The sequence below is a fragment of the Crinia signifera genome, chromosome 1 (genome assembly GCF_055691185.1).
Source record: "Crinia signifera chromosome 1, ASM5569118v1, whole genome shotgun sequence".
NCBI lineage: Eukaryota > Metazoa > Chordata > Amphibia > Anura > Myobatrachidae > Crinia > Crinia signifera.
The window spans coordinates 6,052,374-6,059,576 of record NC_139217.1 but is presented as its reverse complement, the minus strand read 5'-3'; the positions used below and the strand labels follow the sequence as shown (position 1 = coordinate 6,059,576).

General features: G+C 45.0%; 1 pseudogene; it reads right to left on the bottom strand.

Annotated features, from left to right (window-relative positions):
* Nucleotides 1-222: 222 nt before the first annotated feature.
* On the bottom strand, nucleotides 223-347 carry LOC146045030 (U2 spliceosomal RNA; annotated as a pseudogene).
* Nucleotides 348-7,203: the final 6,856 nt, after the last annotated feature.

Here is a 7,203-nt window from a genome sequence, read left to right as displayed (position 1 = left end):
AACCTCTGGAATGGGTCACAGTGTTTCCCTTCTCCTTGGGAATGGATATTGGACTGGGATTTTCACTGTCTCTTCCTTCCGGGGCTACAAACTCTGACAAGAAAGCCACATACGGGGCCCAGTGTTTCTCCCCTCCCTCACCAGCGGAATTACGGAATCAACACCTCCCACCATCTGGCAAGGGTGAAGGTACTCAGCCAGACTTTTCCCTGCCCTGAGCATGAGGGGTCCCATACCCTCTGCCCATTGGAGCAGTTACACAGCCCAGCCTTTCTCTATGCTTGGTCCATACTCACTGATAAGAACAGATACTACACTTGATCTTAGCCAAAAGGCCAAGAAGCGATGATAGTGGGGAATGTGATTGGGTAGGAAAGGTTTATGAAGGTTATGTGGCTGGGTCTTGAATGAGATCTTCTTGCCTGAAGAGGTGAGTTTTGGAGACTAGAGGAGATTTGAATTGCACATGGGAGGGCATTCAACAGAGCGGGTGCAGCCCAAAAAAGTCCTGATTGTGAGTAATGTGTGTGGATGAGAGACATAGATCTTATGAGGAGTGAAGAGGTTGGATTCTGAGATATTTTGAGATAAGAGAGAAAATGTATTTTGGTGTAGTTTGGTTTATGGCCTTGTATGTATGAAAAAGTGTTTTATATTGAATTCAATAGAATACCGGTAACCAATGGAGGGACTAACATGGTCGTTTTGCAGATGATAAATGTCTGGCTATGAAGATCAGCCAAAGATGCAATCATAATGGACTGTGGTGGTGAGAGTCTGTATTGGGGAAGTCTAGTAAGAACCATTGCAATAATAAGTGCAGGAGATGATGGGAGCATGGATTAGTGTTAGCAGTGTCTTGTGTAAGGTAAGGGCGAATGATGGATGTGAGACAGATTGAATGTGGGGAACAAAGAATACTGTAGATCAAAGCTAAGGATGATACCTACAGATGGAGGGCCTCTCTTTCAGCGCAGGGGATCGCCAGAATGTCTCTGCTGGTGATCGCTGGCAGAGAGGTGCTCCATCTGAATGGGATGCGTGTGCATCCCAGTGTCTCGACGGAGGCGCAGCGGGTCCCTGCCCGTCTCCCCTTCAGGGAGATGGGCAGGGTTAGAGGGGGGCTTTCGGGGTGACGAGGGGGATCTTCGGTGGCGGCGGGGACCTGGGGGGGAGCTCCGTTGCCATACGGTGCTCAAGCATCTCGTGCGAGCGTGCCCCCCCTGGCAGTAGCTGGCAAAAGTTTTGCCAGCCCCTGCAAGAACAAGGCCGGGTCCATCTGTGGATTATTGTGTTCTCAACAGTGATAAAGATATCAGGTTGATAACTACTATTGTCAGTGAAAATATAATTATTTCCATTTTGGAAATATTCAGTTTGAGGTAGTGAGATGACATCCAAAATGAAATGTCAGAAAGGTATCATTTAAAAACCATATGAGCTGATTAGTTTTCCAAAAACTGTGGTATAGACTCAGAAAAAGCAGAAGGCCCAATACAGGTTGTGTATCCATTATCTGAATATTCGTTATCCAATTTATTCCAAAAACCATACATTCCAGAAAGTGAAAAAAAAAAAATGCTAAAAACTTACTGGGGACATATGTAACAGCCCTATTGAGGACATGATATTTAACTGGCACTATATAGGTGCAACAAAATGATTGCTTGGCATTCAAATTCAGTGCCTGATATAGTACACAAAATTTGTTACATGTTTTGAAACCTTGTTCTTTGAACATATAAAATATATTTGTGTCTATTTCATGTGGTTGATGTGTTTATACAGCATAAATGCAAGATACTTCAAAATACATCTGTGAGGATACGGGTTCCCCAATTATTCAGACACCAAGCAGAAGAAACCAAACTAACGGTTTATTTTCCACAGCACACACAAATAGATAAAGACAGGAACAAGAGGCAAATGTAGCATAGAAACAATATCCAGGTAGCAGTCCAAACAGGCAGTCCTTGTAGCGTCACAGTTCCAAACCAATCTCACAGAGCAAAACGGTACTCTTTACCTAGAACGGCGCCCACGATGTCCATCGCGGTCATCGGGGGTAAAAAATCGCGGGCATCGCGGCCATCGCATGCACTAAAAAAACGGGTGCGACGCGATGCCCGCGATTTCCCATAGGGAACAATGTTAAAAGTGTGATTGGACGCGATTTTACTGTTCAATGCCTCAATGCCCGCGATTTTTCTATAGGAAACAATGTTAAATGGGCCACAGAGCCCAAATAGTCCCCCTGAAGTCTGAAATGGCCCCCACAATTGTTAACGCCACCCCACGATCAACGTGAACCCGAAGCGTGGCGAGCGCAGCGAGCCCGCGAGGGGCGGCGGTACGCGTCCTCCGACCTTTTCATACCCCCACTATCCACGTCGGCGTGGAGTTGAGAATAGAATAGTGTGGCGAGCGCAGCGAGCCACCGAGCCCGAAGCGTGGCGAGCGCAGCGAGCCCCGCGAGGGGACGCGGATACCTGTGAAGCCCGCGAAGGGACGCGTTTACCTGTGAAGGTATCCGCGTCCGCTCGCCACGCTTCGGGCTCGGTGGCTCGCTGCGCTCGCCACACTATTCTATTCTCAACTCCACGCCGACGTGGATAGTGGGGGTATGAAAAGGTCGGAGGACGCGTACCGCCGCCCCTCGCGGGCTCGCTGCACTCGCCACGCTTCGGGTTCACGTTGATCGTGGGGTGGCGTTAACAATTGTGGGGGCCATTTCAGACTTCAGGGGGACTATTTGGGCTCTGTGGCCCATTTAACATTATTTCCTATGGAAAAATCGCGGGCATTGAGGCATTGAACAGTAAAATCATGTCCAATCACACTTTTAATATTGTTCCCTATGGGAAATCGCGGGCATCGCGTCGCACCCGTTTTTTAGTGCATTTGATGGCCGTGATGCACGCGATGGGCGCCGTGCTAGGTAAAGAGTACCAGCAAAACTATCATTTATCCACACAGCAGTGATAGCAGATTAGTCCTCCGAATTCCACATGGATCCCCACCGCAACCCTATCACATATAACACACAGCCGTGATAGTGTATAAAGTCCACACAGCACTGGACACTCCACACAGGAGTGTAATAGGGCCCACCCAGGGCAGATGATGCGTTCCACAAGATACCTAGGCAGAGTATGACCTCTTAAGCTAGGATCGCAACTAACATGAGGAGCTGGCCTGTGCAAGTGATTTTAAGACCTTCTGAATTCCCACGGTGCTTGAAACATCAGTGGGGTTTGCCCAGCTTCCTGATTGGTGGGTTCAAGCATCAGGTATATCCCTCCTTCAATCTACAGCTGTCAATCTTCTGCTGTGTCAGGCTCCACAATGTCTGTTAGAGTTCAGAGATGCTCAAAGAAGTGCAAACAGAAAGAACAATCACAGGGTAATTGGGTTATGTACTGATTACCCCCTGTGGAGATTGCCCCTCAGCTATCACCCTCCCACTGTGTCAGGTTCCACCATGTCTGTTAGAGTTCAGGAAGGCACAAGGGAGGGTAAATAGAAGGAACAATAACAGGGTAATTGCCTTTTGGTGAGATTACTGTAGTTTCTCCTGGCATCCTTCCTGTGTGACCATATAAGGGTAGCACCATGTGATGTACAGGGTAACACTACAGTTGGAGTCCTGGGAATGAACCCACACACATGGGGGGATATTGACATAACAATGATGGAGATAGGGTACAGACGGACTAAAAAGTACATTAATCACTACACATAATAAAATACCATAATTACAGTTTTACTCTGAGTCTGATAACCTGACAACATCATTGAAATATTAAAATATTCCGAAATACAGAATAATCCGTTATCCAAAATTCTCCTGGTCCCAAGCATTTTGAAAAAGGGATACTCAATCTGTACTTGCAGTGCAGCTTAACTATCTGGTGCAATATGTGGACTTTAAACTTGTATAACTGTGATAATGGAAGTGAGATACTGTTACTTCTAGCAAAGCAGTAAGGGCCTTATACTAGTTCACTCTTAGAGACAAATTCCTTCTCAAATGGACAAAACCATGTGCACTGCAGGTGGGGCAGATATAACATGTGCAGAGAGAGTTCGATTTGGGTGGGGTTTTTCTTCAAAGTGTAAAAATAAAGCAGTCAGTAGTTCCCCTGCACAGAAACAGAATAACTCACCCAAATCTAAATCTATCTGCCCCTTTTACATCTGCCCCCTGCAGTGCACATGGTTTTGTCCATCTGAGAAGGAATTTGCCTCTAAGAGTGAACTAGAATAAGGCTCTAAGTAACAGCAAGTAATACATAAGAAAACATAAATACATACCAAACTGACACACACAAAAAAAAAGATTGCATCTAAACAGAGTCACAGGGCAATGACCTCAGTACTGCAATTACTGCACCAATCATGTTATATAGACAGCACACTCTCCTATTGGCAGCAAAATAGATGGCTATTTTAGGCTTTGATTTGCTATGGATGTTTAACGATTGCTCTTTTAAAAAAAAATTCACCCGTACAGCAAACATATAGGGCAGGATGTAATGCATTGTGATTCTGGCAACTGTATGGGATGCCATACGAACTTGGAAGCTTTTTTTCGAGAGTAGATGTCATCCATCAATGTCACCAGATTCGCTCCGCATGACATCCCAACCATATTTCTTTATTTAATTTCAGACAGTGAGATCTGCCATAGGTGTCCTGAGGATGAGTGGCCGGATGAGAGAAGAGTGAGATGTGTTCCCAAAAGATATGACTTCCTCTCCTATGAGCAGGACACTGTGGTGCGGATTTTTATAGTTACAGCTTTATCTTTCTCTGCCGTAACATTATTTATATTGGGGAACTTTATTTATTACTGGAACACCCCAATTGTGAAAGCCAATAACAGGGCTGTGAGCATCATTCTCCTGGTCTCCATCTTGCTGAGCTTCCTCTGTGTGTTCCTGTTCCTCGGCCGGCCGGTGGATATAACCTGCAGGATGAGACAGACGTCATTTGGGATCTTCTTCTCCACAGCTGTCTCTTCTGTTCTGGCCAAGACTATCACTGTCTGCATTGCTTTCAAAGCCACCAAACCCGGCAGTCCCTGGAGGAAGTGGGTCACTCACAAAGTGTCTAATTATGTGGTCATTGTGTGCTCCTCTGTCCAAGCTCTGATCTGTGGCGTCTGGCTGTCTGTGTCTCCTCCCTACCAGGAGTATGACCATCACTCCTACCAGGGAATGATCATCATTCAGTGTAATGAGGGCTCGGTGATCGGGTTTTACTCTATGTTGGGTTACATGGGGATTCTGGCCGCTGTGAGCTTTGTTCTGGCTTTCATGGTGAGGACATTACCGGACAGCTTTAATGAGGCCAAGTACATCACCTTCAGCATGCTGGTGTTCTGCAGTGTGTGGGTTGCAATGATCCCGGCCTATCTGAGCACCAAAGGGAAAGACGCGGTGGCTGTGGAGATATTCGCCATACTGGCCTCATGTGCTGGGGTTCTGGGCTGTATATTTCTCCCAAAGCTTTATATTCTGCTTATAAAGCCTGAACTGAACTCCAGAAAAATAATGCTGGAGAAGACCAAACTATAACACATATCTGAGTGTCCTCTATCACATTACAAGGGATGTATATAACCTGAATATTCTTTAGTTAAACCAAGTTGCATTATAATACTGTATTTTGTTACGGAATTCAGCATAGATGCATTCAGAACTGTTCCAAGTGGTATCATGGTTACAGCATAGGGCAATGCTAATTATACTAATGTTATTTTATCTTATATATATACTGTACAACTAATCTATTATATTATTATGTGCATCAAACAAGTTACTGTAACATTGAGAATGTAATACAAGTTACAGATAAATAAAATGTCTTGTCTTATCTCAGAGGAAATGCAAAACCTACATTAAGACCAGGGCTGGGCAATTGCGGCCCTCCAGATGTTGATGAACTACACATACCAGCATGCCTTGCATCAGTTTCAGCATGGCCACATAGTAAAACTAATGCAAAGCATCCTGGGATGTGTAGTTCATCAACATCTGGAGGGCCGCAATTGCACAGCCCTGATTTAGACTATAATGACTACATTTCACATAGAATTCCATTCATTAAAACATTGGCACAATTACTGGGGGTAAAAGCACCAAGTACATTGTCTATAAAGGTGATCACTGTCATTGTCTAGAAAAGGTTGTCATAAAGGGAGTGTAAAGGGAGATAAAGTCAGATATCTAAGTGGAAGTGGAGTGGGTGAGGATTTTTTTGAGAGGATGAGAAGCTTAAACTGGATTTAGAAGAGGAAGGGGAGCCAATGATAGCTTTTAAGGGAGGGTAGGTGGACAAAATAAATTTGGAGAGTAAAATGAGTCAAGGAGCATTACCATACGTACGCCCAGCGTTTTCATGGGAACGCCCATGAAACGCGGGGCATATGCATATGGTAATGAGCCCAAACAGCCCTTCACGCCCCTCTCCACCTCCTGTTCGTAGTGTACACTTTTCATGCGGAATTTGGCCGTGCATCCCGTTCGCACATGCGCAGAGACGCCTCTGCACATGCGCAGACACAAAACATTGGCGGCACGAACGCACGCGGACATTGCCGCACCAACCAGAATATGGGCCAATGTTTGATTTAAAGAAGAGGTATGAATCAAGGATTACTCCAAGGCAGAATACTTCGGGGCTGGAGAAGATACTTGTGCCATCAATAGATAATGAAAATGTGGAAGGTGAGGTTATGCACAAGAGTGAGAAGTTGAGAGGCTCAGTCTTAGACATGATAACTTTTTTTGGGATAACAATTTTTTATTGTTTTCACATAGAAATCACAAACAAAAATGTGAGAGTACAGAACATAAGGATGATGAGCAGCAGCGGGGAATGTTATGGCACAAAACGAACAATATTGGACATAAAGGGGGAAATTTACCAATATGAAAAACCTAGTTTTTCGTATTAGTATTTCCCCTACGGTTGCATACGACTGTTTCAGTCGTATGCAAAGTCGTGTTCCGGAGGGGAATGTACAAAGCAGTCAGATACGACTGCTTTGTAACCCTCCGATGGTGTAATGATTCGTATTAGCTGGCCATATATACGGCCGCTAATACGAATTCGTACAGGCAGTCTGCACGGATCAGTCAGATCCATCATATCAGTCAGATCCGTGCAGGCTGCATGGTGTAAAAAAAAATAGAAAAC